This window comes from Pinus tabuliformis, chromosome 8 (assembly GCF_031772625.1).
Source record: "Pinus tabuliformis cultivar Carrire ecotype Pingquan chromosome 8, CPIR1, whole genome shotgun sequence".
NCBI lineage: Eukaryota > Viridiplantae > Streptophyta > Pinopsida > Pinales > Pinaceae > Pinus > Pinus tabuliformis.
Window position 1 is genome coordinate 1,331,279,747 of NC_142294.1, and position 19,823 is coordinate 1,331,299,569.

The 19,823-nt window shown below is 37.3% G+C and overlaps 1 pseudogene across 1 annotated transcript; it reads right to left on the bottom strand.

Annotated features, from left to right (window-relative positions):
* Positions 1–2,328: 2,328 nt before the first annotated feature.
* Positions 2,329–7,196, bottom strand: LOC149240384 (phosphoglucan, water dikinase, chloroplastic-like; annotated as a pseudogene). Its single transcript, XR_016246525.1, has 2 exons — positions 6,502–7,196; positions 2,329–3,512 (listed from the first exon to the last, which is right to left on the bottom strand). The product of XR_016246525.1 is annotated as a phosphoglucan, water dikinase, chloroplastic-like (transcript).
* Between the last annotated feature and the right edge of the window lie 12,627 nt (positions 7,197–19,823).

Genomic DNA, 19,823 nt, shown 5'->3' on the forward strand with positions numbered 1-19,823 from the left:
AGATTTATAACCTTTTACTTAACCACAATCCTTTAGATCATCTTTCATCCATATGATATGCTATCATTCCCATAAGGCAAGGTGTTGTTACACTATTGGGAACATTTTATCCTTGTCTACTACCATGGATCTAGGAGAGACTTGCATATAGCTATATTTGTTAGCTTCAATGCAAGGAGCTAATTTGATGACTATGACCATATTAGTTGGGCCTTGTATCCTAATCTCTTGTTGGATTACAACTTTTAGGACACCAATATGAGTGGATCTCATGGTTAAGAGCATATATTTCCTCGTAAGAGACCACATGTTCAAATCTTGAGGGGGGTGGCATATGTATACCTTCATACACTAGCAGTCAAATAACTATGCAGAGACGGGTCCCTTGTCGCACAAACAAGGGGATATTCTACATGAATTCAGTGTTCGGCTTGGAAATGACCTTAAAAATAGATGATTGTTATTATTATTATAAAGTTGCAAAAGCTTATCATCACGTGCAACATATATTATAATGGCCAAATTTTTATTTTGCAAGGTATATTCTATCATTGGCCACAATTGTCTCAATGTGGACAAATTGATCAAAATAGTGTCGCTCCCACACATCAACATCTTAAGCAAGGAAGTCACACCTGTTGAAGAATCTAGGGCATTTAGGTTAGGGTGAGATTCTTCGGACGATGATAACTATTTGTGAGGTACATTTTACTTTTTCCTTATTATCACAATCTTCTCTTATTATTAGTGTATGTTGTTTTACTTCATCAAATAGTTACCAAAACAAAAGAGATAAGAACACAGAATGTTGGCTCTCTGCCAGGGCCAAAACCTCTCACTATTTGAGAGGAAAACCACACAAATTCTTCTTGTAGAGAATCCAATTGACGAATAGAAAGACCAAGACCCTTGACCTATAAGCCACTCCAAGACCAAGACATTAGTTCTCTACTCTTTTCTTCTTCTTGATTCATTTTCCTCTTTGACTTACTAAGCACTGAGATCATCTTAAAGATGGCACTGAGACATGTCAATGTAGTGTCACCAAATTGTGACCTTTGCAGCAACACTGAAACACATTGATACAACATTGAACAATAGCTCCAAAATTTCGTTGTCCCTTCATCACTCCTTGTTGACCCATCTAAAATGTTTTCCTTTCTTTGTAATCCGAATCTCAGAGGGATCCAAATTCCATTGACTACGAAACATCGTCGTTCTGTAGTTTTCATAGAGATCTTGCCACTGCCCGTCCGAATAACATTGAGATGTATCTGAACCTCATTCTACCCCTGCCCATCGGAATTCAGAGATGACTGTAGCCTCATTCGAACATCAGAGAGAGATTTCTGAATCACTATACTTGTAGCTAACCCTTAGACTTTTTCGTTGTTCCATTATCATCTCTTCTCGCTACTCCTTCCATCCGAATTAGTTTCTGTTCTAGGGATCTGAACTGTATTCTTGTTATTACCCATCCGAATTCAGAGGATGATCTGAATTCCTGAACTGAGGAAATGCGAAATACCTTGATGCCTATATATAGTGGTTGCCCATCACAAATAAGCCGACTTGAGTGTATGAAGGGATGTGTCTCTATATAGTGAGCCGACATGAGATCCTTATTCATTTCAAGGCCAACATGAGGAGTGGAACTAGTGCTTGTCGTTGGAGGGCTTCTAGACACCTTTGTTGACTCATATACATTCTCAAGAAGAATTCTTCATACATGACATTAATTCTATGACTCTAATAATAAATCCTAAGTCTCTCAATGGGAGCCATCTAAAATAAAATCATTTGCTCATGAAACCCATGAAGCAAGGCTTAATATAACAATTTTATTTTCTTCATTACATCATTTACAAAATTCACAATTACATGTCATTATGAAGACCGAAACCTAGTTACATTTTACAACAACACCCAGACAATTAGCCCAAGTGATATTGGTCCTTTATGTGCTTTTCTATTTTTATCCATTGATACAATAAGAAAAGTTCAATCTTCAAGGAAAGTGATACTAAGGTCACCTTCTACTATACTGAGGTTCGATCCAAGAATAAATACTGCCCCAGTTATCTCACCCAAGTCAAGACATCATTTTGTGCCAAAAAAAAAAATCCCACCATGAGGAAGTAGTTCCATTTCGTAATCAGAATAGTGAGAAACCTTCCCTGGGGAGCAAAATCTTGACAAATTGGTAAGTAATTTTTGTTGATTTGAATGGAGCTCTGAAATGATATTGAAAAATGGAACCATGACTACATTTATAGTATCCGTGACCTGAAACATTTGTTCCTTTAGCTTATTCATGTGTGCATTGAATTCATTGAAAGAGCGACTATTTTAAGGAAACTATCTACTGTTGGAAGTCATTGCTCACATTTTCATAGTATGCAATTCTACTTGACATCGCCACAACATAAAAATACCATAAACCTCGTGAATAGCTTGACCGTCTACCTCTTTTTATGGTGGTGTAATTTGCTAGATGTGACCTGACTTAATCTCTGGACTAGTCAGATTGAAAACTATGGTAGATCAGAGCTATGAAAAGAGAACGCAGAGAGAAAATATACATAACATTGATTTAGCTCTTCACTTCCTGAGAGGTAGAATATGTTTTGATTGCAGTCTGCACAAATGCTTCAGAAATTTCCCCAAATCCATGACCTTCTCTGAAAGTGTGGGAACTTTATGAAGTATTCTAACAGAGCCTTTTTTAACCTCACGCAAATGAAATTACGGAATAAAGAAGGATCCTTACAAACTTTCAAGGCAACCGAGAAGTGACCCTGTAAATTGCTTCCTGGGTATCTAAAAGTCTCACATGAAGACCAAGACTATGCCTGGACCCATAAATCTTTTTCAATAAAAAATAACAACAGATGTATCTTACCTTCCACCACCAATTTCTTGCAATTCGATCAACTCCAACCAGCTTCCCTGCTGATACCTCTAAACAGGATGTATTCCAGCTCCTTTCCCTTTCTCTGACTGAACGGTCAATAGAACTCATTAAAGTAATATCCTTGCCTTGCCATTCTTGAACAAAAGGACTTGCCTCAGGTACATTCTCGTATGTCTCTACTTGAGGCTTCCCATTTGATGAGGTTGCTTCCTTCTTAATATCCAAAGTCTGCGATGCTGCAAGTACATGATCCATCCTTTGCAAATACAGGACTTCTTGTGTCTTGTCCCAGTGACAGACAATTTCAAAGCTCCCTTTTTCAGGGAGTTCTAAAAGCCGGTTATGGCCTCCCTCCCATATTATCTTTCCATCTCCTCTAACAATCACAAACTTGTACTCAACTTTTTCACCACCTTTAGTTTCCAGATCCAAAATCCATCCAGACTCACTCCATGACATCATCAGCTTCTTTTTCCATACCCCAAAAGTTTTTGATGATCCTAACACAGCATGGTGCTCCCCAAAACTCACTTGATGGTCCAGCTTGAAATGAAGCTTTACTTTTCCTTCCCCGCAGTGTATCCTCATTTTCTCAGCTCTGTAGCAAATTCATGAGAAAAATACACAAGATTAATATTCTTTTATACTTAACAACAACAGTAAAATTCAGCCACTTCTATTACCAAATCGCAGTGACCTGTAACTAAAGATGTCGACCTTCATCGATTTACATGCAAGATTATAGTATGTATAGCATTATAAAGGACACGAATAAAATATGGTGTAGCTGCTCCCTCGATTTATTTTTGAGCATTCAAGAGTTACTATAACAGCACTCAAAGATGTAATCACAAAGGTCAGGAAAAAGTTGCAATAGTTAAAATTTTGTGGGGGCACACTAAGCCCATGAGGTACTAAGTGTAATAGGACAGGCCTGGAATTCATATTCGTATGTCCCCTTGGATGTTATTCAAAAGGTTACAAAGAAATGAATTTCACTTTCAGGATGAGGCTGCATAGAACAGTGAAAGATAACTGATCATTTTTATTTACCCAATTATAATTCACCAGAATTCAATCTTATCCCAAGTACCTAGTAGACAATAAGGAGTCTTTAAGCGCGTTATGTTAGATATTACTCAAGGATATGCAAATATCAGAAAAATATATAATCAGTATTATCGCTCTAAAATTCAATTAAACTAAGCCTACTACTTAGTTTCTTTGTTCAATTGGAGCATAAATAAGTTATCATTGAATCAATTTTGTCTTCCTCATCAACAATTAGCTTAATTAGGGTTCGGTAAGATCTTGATACAAGACTGGGTATTAACCATGAGTGGTTGGTAAATACTAAAAGAACATATCTCTCAATGCAGAGGTACAGAGATCAAATTCATATTACTAAAAAGCGGGTTAATGTGTTAATACGAAAGTTGAGTTTCATGCTCCCACGTATCAAACAAAAGCTTTTACCTATTAAAAAAAAAGTGGCCAAAGCTTTTACCTATTGAAAAATAGCGTTCCGATACCAGAGGATTCCCTTACAAGTACCAGAAAAAGTTTTCCTTAAAAACACAACATTCCGAAACCACATGATTGCCTTATAAATATCATATTACCTTCCTTCTGCCTTATAAGTATCATATTACGTTCCTTCGGACCTATAAGTATCAGTTTCACTGATCTCCACATGAAGAATATAATACGGAAATGAAATTTGATTATTCTAGGTGATCCCTAACCAAAATATGGCCTTCTTGCGTTAAAAGATCTACCAATTTAAATGAAAATATCATTATTCTTCCATTTGAATAGAGATTTAATAAGAGGCAGGGGAGTGGGGCTCAAAAGGTTTTAAGAAGAATCTTCCAATCCAGCAGCACTAAAAGAAGTAAGATTCCATACGTGAGTTACAGCTCAAGTTAAAGCTAGACCAATTCCAGAGATTTGTGTCTAATTTCACTAATTGAGCCATATTTAAAAGAAAACATGTACTGTATAGCGAAGCGAAAATTCCCTTACAATTAAAAGAAAAGTACATTTAACTTTATAAAACAACATTCCCATACCACAGGATTGCCTTACAAGTATCAGATTACCTGATCTCCAAAGGAAAAATATAATCCGGAAATGGCGAAGCTAAAATTCCCTTACAATTAACAGAAAAATACATATAACTTTATAAAACAACATTCCCATACCACAGGATTGCCTTACAAGTATCAGATTACCTTATCTCCAAAGGAAAAATATAATCCGGAAATGCAATTGGATTTTTCTGGGTGATCCGTAACGAAAATATGCCCTGCTTGCATCAAAAGGTCTGTCGATTTAAATGCAAATATCATTATTCTTCCACTTGAATAGAGATTTAATAAGAGATAGGGGAGTGCGGGGGCTCAGAAGTTTTGAAGAAGGATCTTCCAATCCAGCAGAATAAAAAGATATAAGATTAGATATGTAAGTTACAGTTCAAGTTAAAACTGTACCAGTCCCAGAGATTTGCGTCAAATTTCACAAATTGAGACATTTCAAAGAAAACTGGACCAGTCCCAGAGATTTGTGTCAAATTTCACAAATTGAGACATTTCAAAGAAAACTGGACCAGTCCCAGAGATTTGTGTCAAATTTCACAAATTGAGACATTTAAAAGAAAACATGGACTGTATGGGGAAGCGGAGATAAAGAACCGGTTATTCCAATGCTCAGGGGTTTCTCAGGCCTCTCCCCTGCAACTGGGGTTCCTATGGGGATTTCTGCCCCCGTTTCTATGGTGCCCTGTTTTTGTTTTTGGGCTTGATGGGTTGCATAGTTTCTACGCAACCCTGGGTACCTGGGCGGTCGGTCCTCAGGTACTATATCTTGATTATATATGGTGTGTTTTTACTTTTTGGGTTTTTTCAAACATATTTTTATTTCTGTGACACATTTTGGACTTACGGGTTGTTTTACGTTGGTTTTTTTTTTCATGGTGGACTTGATTGTCCTATTTTGTTTCAGCAACTTCTATTGCGAGGGTTTTGGGAATATTGGTTGGTTCTTCTCAACTATGGCTGTCACTCTGGATTGTATTCCCGAATATTGGTTGGTTATTTTCAACTATGGCTGTCACTCTGGGTTGTATGACTGGGAATGTGGAATGTATTTCGGAATTATTTTGACATATATGCTATAAGTATTATTTTGACATATATGCTGTAAGTATAATTATGTAACAATTTTTTATTTTTATATAATAAAAAGTTCGTAATTTTTTTTCCAAAAAAACCTGTAAAAAAAATGCAAATTCGGTGTTTGATTAAAAATAGAAAGCTTCCTTTCGATCTTTCAAATGACATCCTTGGCAAAATCTTCGGCAAACTTTAATTTTCATGGAAAAACAGGGGAACCAAAAAAAGCTGTGAGAGATATTTATACAATTAGGGCACTGCCGGTCTCGCATTGCCCTAGAAACATATTTCTACGTAATATATATTTGTAAAGAATTAAATCTTTGCAGCTCTAAAGATTCACGCCTTTACTTTATATGAATAATGAAATTAACAATACCGAAAAAATGCCGTAGAAAAGAAAAATGTAGAAACCTTTGAGTGGGTGCGATGCCGGTATTCGAAATCGAACCCCGATTACAAGAGAAGCTCGTATTGAGTGGCCTAAACCCCTCGTAGGGCAAAAAGATGAGCCTCTTTCCAGAGCATTTGCGTCCTGATTTCATGCATGTGGCCTTCGGACAGTCAGGGTTATGTCTTGCTCGGTCATTGTTGCGCTTAATTGTAAGACGATTCGAGCATTGGAATAACCTTTCGGCGGCCATTTTTTATGGTCGTCGTCTACAGACGCCACATATTCCCGTGGACGGCAGATTTCTATGGGAATGAGGTAGTTTTTATCTTTTTTAAATCAGAATTACCCAAATTTTCAAAAAAAAATGGTCGGATTTTGTCATAATCTTGCCCTAGTTTATAAACTCTTTAAACTACGCGTTTTTGATGCAGAAACTGATTCCAACACACTGGATTCAACCGAAATCGCAGCATTCAAGACGACTGGAATGACTTTGAAACGCTAAAATTGTCCTCCCTCGAAGACTTTCAGTAAATATTTAATCTCCGGATCACCAATCCGTGCCCAAGTCCTGTGAAGATATAGGTGAGGCTGCTGCTTCACACTGGCTCTTTCTTCCTAGCTGTGCACATGTCTTATGTATTTATACTTTTGTTTAATGCCATGAAATTTTGTTCGCTCTGCCTTCTTGTGGGAGTCACGTCCTGTTCTTAAATGCGACGCTAATCTTGATGCGCGATTTGATATAAAATGATAGACATGAAAGATTTGACAATGACCCCAAGCTAGCATAACGCCTAAGTGGGGGGAAGTAACTTATATTATTGAGTTAGGTTATTTGTGGGGAAGTGACTTATGTTATTGAGTTAGGTTATTTGTTTTTGGGTGAAAGTGTTTGAATTTCATCCAAAATTTATTTGGGTGGTTTTTGGTTTTTTACACGGTGGGAAAATCTATTATAGTTTATTTGCCAAATCAATATTGGCTACTATCTAGGAATGGAGATTGAGTCATCATCATTATTCAAGAAAAACCAAGCCACTTGGAATTAATCATTGGTGTTTTGTCAAGAGGCTTTCACAAAACCAAGCCACTTGGAATTAATCATTGGTGTTTTGTCAAGAGGCTTTCACTCATATCAAATGTCTCAGGTTCTTAGGTTGTTACCCTGTTTCATGTTCGAGAAAAACGACCAAGTAAAAACAATTTTATATTATAATTATAAGTTTTAAAAACATACATATATAAACTAGTAATGACCCCTAAAAGTGCAAAGGTACATCGAAGGAATAGAAGATTTGGGAAGATCATCTTGAAAAATTAAATCACTGAATATAAAAACTCTTTATTTATAATAAAATATGTATTATATAAAAATCAAGATTAAGCTCCATCTAAATTTATGAAAAAAAAGTGGTAAAAGTTGTTTTTGCATTTAAAAGTAAGATGATGTGGTATACTTTGATCATTATCACTGATTTGCTCTATTTTTAGTTTTACCTAAGCAAACGTATCAAAATTACTTTCTCGATTTTTTGTTTCCATAACAATCAGTTACTTCATAATGGGCTTTTTCGTTGTCAAATTAAACGGAAGCAGTGTTTGTTTGAAAGTAAGATGGAGGAATGTGGCGTTCAGGTTACAAAGGAACTCAGAGCTGGGTTTTTTTCCTTTACAAGGAAGAGAGGAAAAGAATCGAAGCATCACTGCTATGAAGGGTTTAACTTAGCTTTAGTTAAGTGTGATTCAATGTCTTTATCCTTAAATATGGCTTTGGCACATAAGAAATCTAACGGAGAAGATAAGTCAAGTTGGTAGTTAAGTGGAGAAGAATTAGAACAAGGAGAAGAAGAGTAAGAAAGAGAGGATGGAGGACTTGTATCTCTTAATGGTGACCTCACTTCCACCTATTTTTTGTGAACGGATCCCTCAAGAAGAGAGTCGTCCTCCAAGACGCATCAGAGAGATCCCATGTGATCCCATCTCGATCCCCCATCCTCGCTTCTTACCTCAATTATGCTTTCTCTGGACATGTATCATAAAATTCCCATCACCCCCAATAATTGATCGAACTCCAAAGAAAAATCATTGGTTCTGTTGGCATTATGATTCAAGTGTTGTCCTTGATGGCAACTCACTCAGAGGTTGGTACAGATGCTCAGAAGTTGGTACAGGTAATGGCAACTTAATCAGAAGACAGATCCTAGTACAGCTTACCAAGGAAGTTCATACACGCAGGTTTGTTAAGCCCAAGTCGCGTGTACACGCAGGTTGGCTTCAGAAAAAGCGCGTGTATGTGGAAAAGTACCTTTGGTCCATGGCGGTTAGTCCTTGGAAGTTGTGCCTATGGTTTCGGACCATTGTGTCTCGACGGGCGTGTCGATCCCTAGTTTTGAAGTTGATGGTATTGTGTTTCTATGGTTTTGGCTCTTGGTATTGAACAAGGCCTAAGGCTATATAAGGAGAAGATCACTAGGCAAAGATATGGGTGTGGGTGTCTGACGCAGTGAGAGGATCTGGTATTGCTGGTTATCTGTTCGGGACGCTTGGCAAGGGTCGGATCTGACAGCAAAGGCAGAAGTAATCATTTCTAGATCTGCACGCGGGTTGCCTTTGGAGAAAGCGCGTATACACGCGGTTTTGGTACAGTGAAGTAGCGTATGCATGATAAGGGTTGATATTTCAGGTTGTTGCTGATTCTGGTGGTTGTTGCAGAGTTCTAGATTCTGGTTTGGGTTCTGTGTTCTTGATGACAGGGTTTCAGTGATTCGGTATTGGGTTGTTTAATGAATTATGATGCAAGTATAAGTTGATGATTGTATTGCGGTAATGTTTGCTTTGTACTCTTGGATCCAGTCTGAAAATTGATGAAACGTGGTCCCTGAAGGTTGTAGGGTCAGCACCTACGTACTAGTAAATGGATCAGCTAGTACAAGAGCTGAGGGAGTTGTAGCTCCCTTCCAGAAGTAGTTGGAAAACGAAAGAGAGGGTTGTAGCCCTCTGCAGGTTGTAGCCTGCATACTGGTAAAGGACTGCACCAGTATATTGTAAAAGAAGTTTCTCATTAAAGAAGAAAGAGACGAATTGCAGCAGGTGGTTTTCACCCACATTGGGTTTCCACCTTATATCATGGTGTTCATGTGTGTGGCTCTTGTGTGATGTTCTGTTCTGTTATACTGCACCTGTTTACTGTTAAATTGGTTAATAATGTTCTGATGCATTTACTGAAGATAAGATTAACTGAATCATAAGATATCTGCATATACGCTAGTTGCTTTAGACACAGTCGCGTGTACACGCGGATTCACTTAACTGAAGTCGCGTATATGTTTCTGAGTATGAAATTGAAAAGGTTTTATTGATCTGATAATACTGATTCACCCCCCCTCTCAGTATTATTTCCAACAATTGGTATCGGAGCAGGTCCTTCAGAGGAAGCTTGATCGCTTGAAGGAAAAGATCCATCAAAATGGCTAATCCAGAAAGAGAGGCACACATCAGGCCACTAGTCTTTGACGGGAACAATTTTACTCACTGGAAGATAAGAACCACTGCATATCTACAGTCTCTTGGAGCAGAAGTTTGGGGACTCGTAGAAGGAGGATACAAATTCCCATCAGCAACTCCTACAGATCCAGCAGAGAAAAAGCAATATGAGCTCAATGCCAAAGTAGTTAATGTCCTATTGAGTACTTTGACTCAATCAGAATTTATGAAGATCATGCATCTCAAATCAGCTAAGGAAATATGGGACAAAATCGTTACAAGCTATGAAGGAGATGATCAGGTAAAAATAGCGAAGCTTCAAACTCTCAGAATCCGGTATGAAACTCTTAAGATGCGAAGTAATGAAAGCGTAGCTAATTATTTCCTGCGTATGGATGAGATTGTGAATTGTATGAGGGATCTGGGTGAAGAATTTGAGGAAGTTGTCTTAGTTCAAAAGGTTTTGAGATCTCTGTCTACTAAATTTGATTCTAAAGTATCTGCCATAGAAGAAAAGGAGAATGTGCGGAAAATTACCATGTCACAGCTTCACGGGATCTTAACTGCTTTTGAAATGCGACAAGAGGTACCACCAGAGGCCGCATTCGAAGTGTCAGAGGAAGAAGATGAGGTAAATTTTGTCAAGAATCTTGAACGGGGAACTGGACGGTTCAAAGATAAGCTGCCTTTCAAATGTTTTCTATGTGGTAGAGTTGGTCACTATGCTGCTAGATGTCCTCATAACAAAGAAAGGATATATGAAGAAGATGGTAGAAGCTATTATTCCCATATTAAAAGTTCATTAAATGATAGTGAAGATATTAGAAGTCTCATGGCGCACAAGAAGAAGAATGCTTCATCCAATAATAGCGAGGATATTAAAAGTCTCATGGCACATGAAGAGAAGAATGCAGAAACTGAAGAAGCTGCCAAATTAAAAGAACTATTGGAAACAGAAACCAGGGTAAGGGAGAGATTGCAGGATATAGCAAAAGATCATAGCACAACTATTCAGAGACTTGAATCAAAGATCCTCTCTCTAAAAGAAGATCTTGAAGATCAAGAACATGAAGTGATCAAACTAAAGCGACAAGTGGAAGAAGGGAGAAAAGTTGAAGAAGACCTAAGGAAGCAGTATCTGAAAAAGGAAGAACAACATCAGGTTGAGGTAAATATCTTGAAAGGTAAACTAGAAGAAAAGGATAAGCTCTTACGATTTCAAGATAGTTCTAAAGTCTTGGATGATATTCTTAATAGTCAAAGATCTCCTGCTATCAAGACTGGTCTTGGTTTTCATGAATATGGTGAAGGTGAATCTAGTTCACAAGGTGAGGCAAGAAACTATAATGAGAAATCTGAAATGCTCAAGGAACAACCAAGGAAAGAAATTCCTCAAGGAAGATCCTTTACTCCTAACTATGGACATGATAGACGATTATTTCCTCCGCTGAATAATGTTGAATGTTATGTATGTCATAATCTTGGACATGTTGCAGCCAGATGCAGAAGTAGAATGGTTCAAGAAAGATCATCGCATCCCAAGTATTTCAGAGGGTATTGCTTTGCCTGCAATGCATATGGACACAAAGCAATTGATTGTGATAGAAGGAACATGAAAAATATAAGGTGTTATACATGCAACAACTATGGGCATAAAGCAAGGGAATGCAGGAGCAGATTTCAAAATTCAAGACAAGGGGACCATACATCATCACAGTTGCAGGAATTGAAGAAGACAGAGACAGAAAGGTGTGGGACAACTCAGTCAGCTGACATAACAGACACAGGGGAATCTGAAAGTGATGAGATTCAGTATTCCATCCTGCATACGCTGAAATAATGAAGACAAGTCGCGTATATACACGAGTTACAGGCTGCAAAGTCGCGTATATGGAGAAAGGGCAGCAGAACAGACTCAGGAAATGGTTCAGACATGGTTGGCTCACACTCAGGGGGAGAATATTCTTCAAATAATGCATTGTTGGCATTATGGTTAGAAGTTGTTGATAAAGTCTATGAAGCTAAATGATACATCTTACTGTTTAGGAATGGGATTGCAGGCTGATGCTTATGGTACAGATCATGATGCTGTTAGTGGCTTTCATAAGTCTTGGTCTAGATATTTCGTCTCTATGTCATGTATCTCTTGTGATATCTCTTTTTATGGTGTCAAGGTCATGTAACGGCCTATGTTGGTTTCCCCACTATGCCTGGGATGAATGATGAATGTATGTTGAGTCTTTTGGTGATAGGAAGGTCTTCTATGATGTATAAGTCCTTGTTCTTCTTGAAGAACATCTTTTGCAGATCTTGCCTACAGTCAAGGGGAGCATGAACAGCACAATTCAGCAAGAGCAGGATGGATAGATTGGTACACTTTGGCATACACAAAGGGGGAGCACAGTTGGAGATTTCAGCAAGTACTCAGGGGGAGTATGGACAGCAGAAGGTATACCAAAGAAGAGAATATCTTGGTCCGCCCTTTGCCCTTGATGTCAAAGGGGGAGAGTGACTTGGTGTAGTGGTTGCCATCAAGTCCAAAGGGGGAGATTGTTGGCATTATGATTCAAGTGTTGTCCTTGATGGCAACTCACTCAGAGGTTGGTACAGATGCTCAGAAGTTGGTACAGGTAATGGCAACTTAATCAGAAGACAGATCCTAGTACAGCTTACCAAGGAAGTTCATACACGCAGGTTTGTTAAGCCCAAGTCGCGTGTACACGCAGGTTGGCTTCAGAAAAAGCGCGTGTATGTGGAAAAGTACCTTTGGTCCATGGCGGTTAGTCCTTGGAAGTTGTGCCTATGGTTTCGGACCATTGTGTCTCGACGGGCGTGTCGATCCCTAGTTTTGAAGTTGATGGTATTGTGTTTCTATGGTTTTGGCTCTTGGTATTGAACAAGGCCTAAGGCTATATAAGGAGAAGATCACTAGGCAAAGATATGGGTGTGGGTGTCTGACGCAGTGAGAGGATCTGGTATTGCTGGTTATCTGTTCGGGACGCTTGGCAAGGGTCGGATCTGACAGCAAAGGCAGAAGTAATCATTTCTAGATCTGCACGCGGGTTGCCTTTGGAGAAAGCGCGTATACACGCGGTTTTGGTACAGTGAAGTAGCGTATGCATGATAAGGGTTGATATTTCAGGTTGTTGCTGATTCTGGTGGTTGTTGCAGAGTTCTAGATTCTGGTTTGGGTTCTGTGTTCTTGATGACAGGGTTTCAGTGATTCGGTATTGGGTTGTTTAATGAATTATGATGCAAGTATAAGTTGATGATTGTATTGCGGTAATGTTTGCTTTGTACTCTTGGATCCAGTCTGAAAATTGATGAAACGTGGTCCCTGAAGGTTGTAGGGTCAGCACCTACGTACTAGTAAATGGATCAGCTAGTACAAGAGCTGAGGGAGTTGTAGCTCCCTTCCAGAAGTAGTTGGAAAACGAAAGAGAGGGTTGTAGCCCTCTGCAGGTTGTAGCCTGCATACTGGTAAAGGACTGCACCAGTATATTGTAAAAGAAGTTTCTCATTAAAGAAGAAAGAGACGAATTGCAGCAGGTGGTTTTCACCCACATTGGGTTTCCACCTTATATCATGGTGTTCATGTGTGTGGCTCTTGTGTGATGTTCTGTTCTGTTATACTGCACCTGTTTACTGTTAAATTGGTTAATAATGTTCTGATGCATTTACTGAAGATAAGATTAACTGAATCATAAGATATCTGCATATACGCTAGTTGCTTTAGACACAGTCGCGTGTACACGCGGATTCACTTAACTGAAGTCGCGTATATGTTTCTGAGTATGAAATTGAAAAGGTTTTATTGATCTGATAATACTGATTCACCCCCCCTCTCAGTATTATTTCCAACAGGTTCAAGATCCTCCAAGCGAGAAAAACTTGCTAGTACTCCAACTACATCAAAATAAGTTTGAATAAATGTAAGGGAGAAAAAGAAATCTACAATTGTGACAAGAATTCTAACCCTAAAATAACATTTATATACCTATTATGTATGTCAAAATATACTCATATAAAAAATATTGGATTGTAAATCTTTTTAATGTTATAATTATGACAATAGGCATTATATTGTGAGGTCCGTGTTGGTGAGACTGTTGAGATTCGTCGTCCTCTACAACAGTGTCCCCGTACAAGAGCTTGTTTTCTATCAAACTAACCACCAAATAATGAATGTAGTATAGCATTGCAGTTTCTGTGAATTTCTTCCAGCCGTGTTTCCCTCTTCTCCCTAGATCGTTTCAATTCTCTCTACAACAACTTTGTTTGCATAAGTTGGATGAATTCGAGCATCTTTTATGATGTCTTCATTGTGGCCAAGAGGAACGGGCAATGGTGGACAACGGAGAAGGATATGGCACAACTGGAACAATGCAACACTCCTGGGATCGATAGGCATAACTTTATTAAATTGGAGGGTAAGCACATTTTTCTTTGGCATGACCACTCTCCTATCGGGATTATGCCAGAGTCTTTGAATGCCTCATTCTTGTCCATAATTTGTCCGTCGAATTCTTTAGAGTTTTATCCAAGCTCAAGAGCTTGAGCTCTCCTACTGAAATTGATCATAATAAAATAAGAATGAGTCGAGTCATGTTTTGACCCAAATATATGGCAGTCCATATGAGAATTGAGAAAAATTGGATAATCCATTGCAAGAAGTTGGAGATGAGGTCCAGAGCTAGAAATGGCTAGGACTTAAGAATTTGCAGTAGTAAGAAGGAAATTATGAAGAGATTAGCTAACAAACCTGGGATAGAGAAGTCGTTTATTGTTTATCTAGTTGTTGTCGATGATTTTCTGGAGGACAAGACGTTGTTGGAGGGATGAAGTGGCTTCTTAGCCCCTTATGAAAAAAGAAAATGGGTGTATTGGATATCTACAAAAAAATATCCTTATCTCATGCCAATCTGCAATTGATTATGAAGTATGCCTCCAGGCTGATACATTTGTGGGGAATAACTTTTCTACATTTTTGAGTCTCATAGTGTTGCAGAGGACCATGAGAATGAATAGGGGCAGGGATTGTGAAGGTTCAACTATGGCTTCGTATGCTTACAACATTGAAGGCCCAACACAAGGACCTAACTCTGCACATTTTAACTTATTTCTTTGAACAAGCGAACTTCATTTCAGTGGAGAAGATACATTGGCAACTATTTTTATGCACTCATGGTTGAACTTCAAATTTTCATTCTTTGTACCTATAACTTTCAATAGGTTTAACTGGAGCACCTTTGCAACTGTGGAGGGTCGACATTTAAGTTTTATTTTCTTGTATGTCAAGAAATTTTTTGTTTTATTGAATCTAATATTTTAAATTTATTTTAACACTGGAATTTTTTATTCTTAAACAACACTTGATGCAAGGTAAATGTCGCTCTCAACCTGTGGAAGCCCCTGTATTTCTATGTTCATGAGCTCTAACGGTAGGTTGATATTTTCTTTGTCATGGGAAACCCTGTGTGTCACTAAGGCAATGTCATGAGTGTTCTTTCCTTTTGAAGTCCAAGGCTAGCGCCATCATCAATTTTAAATTCCAAGGTTTAAAAAAAATACAAGTTGGATATTTAATATTTAATTTAGGCATAATCATGCTCAGATTCACATTTTTTTGTCTACAAATCTACTTGCTTTAGTTATCAATTTCTAGCTTCATTTCAAAATTTCCTTCCTTCCACCATTCTTTTTCCCCGCATTAAAGATGTATGTTATTTCCAAATCTATGAGACGTTTGTTTTAATTTCCATTGCAAATAAATACTATTTTGGACTTGAATTTGTTGTTTTAATATGTGTACCCTGTAAAACATGCTGATCTAAGTCACATGACACGAGGACACGAGACACAGAGGACACGTAAATATGAGTATTCAATACGAAACACAGCGACCTGGAAACAGGACACGAGGGACACATTTTTTATATATATACACAAACACACACCGAAATATAGTTTTTTATCCATATTAAATTGCAAGTTGCAGCTTATCTAATCAAATTAAAATATAATTACTTCTCAAAGTTCATAGTTCACTTTAACAAATAAATAGAATCAAAATTTACTATTTAGAAATTAGAATGTGATATGCTTGGTCTTGATTCTTGAATATTCAATGTTCATTGTTCATGTACAACTTACAAGCACATAAGAAAATCACTGAAGTCTAATCCTATTGATTTCCTCTACCCCTCTTGCGAGAAAATGCCACAGCTTTCCCTTTCCCTCTAGATGTAGATGTTGGTGCTGGTGGAGTTGGTAGGGGAGTTTGCTATGCTTTAGAAGCTAAAGAACTAGAAGTAGGAGCTATAGGAGGTAGACCACATCCTCTACTGGTGGCAAGGGTAGCCTGGGCAGGTGGTGTCACCTGGAAACATTACAATCTCCTAATCCTGAAATCCTAAAAAACTGATAAGTCTGCTGCGTTTTGAATGAAATCTAAAATTCTACTTTCTCCATATGAAATCCAATGAGGTTGGAACCACTCTCAAACATCCTGAGTCATTTCATGGTAATGTTAAAAATTTAAGTAAAAGGATGAAAATGAAGATTAAGGAGAATGTCACTTTTACTTTAAGAATTTAACATTACCATGAATAACATATCAATACTAAGGCCTAGACTTGATCATTAAGCTGCCCCACTCAAAAATTATTTGTTTCTTTAAAAAAAATTGCAGCTTATGCAGGCAACATTTTCTATCCACTTTTCCAGATGTAGGACACGACTAAAACCGACGAATACATTTTACATTTTACAAGACACGATCGACATGTTTTAGGGCCGTTTTCGTGTCCGACACATAAAATACGAGACACGAGACCTTGAAGGACGTGTCCTATGACTTAAGTGCCGATGTAACTTCTTAATCTTAATTCTTATTCAACAATATGTTTTCCGATTATTTGATTTTTTTTAATAAAATTTAACAAAACTCCAAACAATTTGCACTTTTTTCTGACACATAGATTCTAGTGGTTACATTCGTAGGTCAATAACTTATCCAACTACCTCCTAATAACGATTCCAGACACATCATCCCACTGATTTGCACTCCTCAACACCTTAGTTAGGCTTCAAATTTAACCAAAAAATCATGGAAATTATGACCACATTTTGATAAAAATTGAGCGGATTTTTTTTATATCCAGGTCAGTGGTTAAACTTCAAGATTTTGAGTGCCCCAAGAATTTGTGATGATGTTAAATCCATTTCTACCATAAAAACACGATTCAAGCACTTCTACTTCCATATTTTTTGAAAAAAATAATAATATAAATTCTAGCCATTTTTTTTTGCCCACAAGGCAAATAATATGTTTTCCGATTATTTGATTTTTTTTAATAAAATTTAACAAAACTCCAAACAATTTGCACTTTTTTCTGACACATAGATTCTAGTGGTTACATTCGTAGGTCGATAACTTATCCAACTACCTCCTAATAACGATTCCAGACACATCATCCCACTGATTTGCACTCCTCAACACCTTAGTTAGGCTTCAAATTTAACCAAAAAATATGGAAATTATGACCACATTTTGATAAAAATTGAGCGGAATTTTTTTATATCCAGGTCAGTGGTTAAACTTCAAGATTTTGAGTGCCCCAAGAATTTGCGATGATGTTAAATCCATTTCTACCATAAAAACACGATTCAACCACTTCTACTTCCATATTTTTTGAAAAAAATAATAATATAAATTCTAGCCATTTTTTTTTGCCCACAAGGCAAATTTGCCCCCTCCATGGAGGACACCCCAACCAACTGTTCAATTTGAACAAATGTTATGACACTGGTTAGCATCGTTTCTTCTACTGACGTGACAGGAAAGTTGTAAAATCTAAACTCGGTTATGCGGTATGACGTACGGTTATGGGGCATGACATACACGGATTAATGGTTCAAGAACTTTAGTAATTCCCTCCGCGCCCAATTCTCATTCCTGGAATTTTAAAAACTTTTCGTGTCCTATGGCTGAAGCCTGGCACATGGAGAAGGGAGCAGGTTGATCTATCTAATGTCGCAATTCGATAGCCGAGTGATCATGCATTATGGTTGTGATCATGCATTAACTTGAATTGAAGTGCTCATCAAAGAGAGATTGGTTTACTTGCAGTGAGATCTTCACACTCCACTGGTTTACTTGCAGTGAGATCTTCATCCTAAAGTTTATGAAATTTCAACGTTTCAATCATTTACATTGTATATAATCGCTTCGTTTATTAGTTTCTAAATTCGTTAATATTGATTTGATTGTCTTGATGTTACTTGTGTATGGAGTTAACAATATCTCAGTTGTTTGGGCGTGGTATTTTGCATGCAATTTCAGGGATTTCATATCATTTAAAAAGAAAATGGGTTGTTGAGGTTGATGTTACTTTGGAGCCGCCAATAATAATGATGGAAGATTAATTTATCTTATTTTTAATTTTTATTTCCACCACTTTTATTTCCAAAATTTCCATATATGTCTTTTGGATGGACCCATGACATACAACACCCAATGGGAATATTACACAACTAATTTTCAAGTTCTTCCAACTATGTTTGATTGTTTTGCTATCCCACCACCCACATGAAATAGTAATATTTACTTATTTATTTATCGTAACCAAAAAATGAAATTCAGGAGTTAATGAGTGGATAAAACATCAAGCACATCATCTTAACTATAATCTAGTCAAAAAGTGAAAAACACACTACATTCATCTACACTTATATTGGCATGTCTTTGCACCCTTTTTGTGCAAATGCTAGTATAACTCTTTCTAAGTATTGCGTAAAATAATTCAATTACTTTCCTGGGACGGTTTACAAAATGCTAATTAAAATTTCTTAACAAATAATTATTGTCTAATTTACTCAAATGTGTATTCCAACCACTTAACATAAATTTCCCAATTATTATTTAAAGTTTTCTCACTAATTATTTTACTCTTGTGATAACAAATCAAAACTTATTTCTGATGATGGTGGCTTGACGAAGATATTAGGGATTGCATCTATGTTTGAGGTAAAGATCTGCTCGCTGACAAATGGCTTCAAATACTTGGGTTGTCATTTGAAACCCTGCAATTGCAGGCTTTTGGACTAGGATTGGCTTGTGGACAAATTTGAGAGAATGTTATTCTATTGGTACCATAGATGGTTAACACTCGGGGACAAGGTAATCATGATTCGAGCGATTTTTCAAAGCATTCCAGTATATTGGATGCACATTTTTCACATCCCCCAATCTATAATTAAGAAGATTGAATCTATTGTGTCCAATTTCCTATGGTCATGATCTGACTCTAAAAGAAATGTCCCCCTCATTGGTCTCAAATTAATCTCCAGATCGATTAAGAATGGAAGCTAGGGCATACTAAATTTCAGAAATTTTAATCTAGCTCTATTCACTGCCAATCTATGGTGAATATTTGGAGAAAATGGGTTATGACAAAGTATCATAACAACAAAATATATCCATCATTGTGGACTAGAGGAGTCGATCCGCAATGGTGTTCCATCTAAATCATGTATGTCGACGACATGGAGAAGCCTTCATATTGCAATCCCTTGGCTTAGCAGTAATCTTTGTTGGGTTGTTGGCAATGGTCTGTAGGTCAAAGTGGGGATTGATTCCATTAAAGGCATGCCTGGAAGCCACTATCTCTCAGTCCTCATCATCATCGCTCTAAATCAACAGGGAATTTATGTAACAACCCTGGTCAAAATTCCATGTAATAAAGTTAATAAAGTAAAAATAATAACCAAGGTCATGGGACATGTATTCCAAGATGAATGTTGGAAAAAACATCCTAGTGTGGGTGTTCATTTAGTTTATTATGACTAAGGAAAT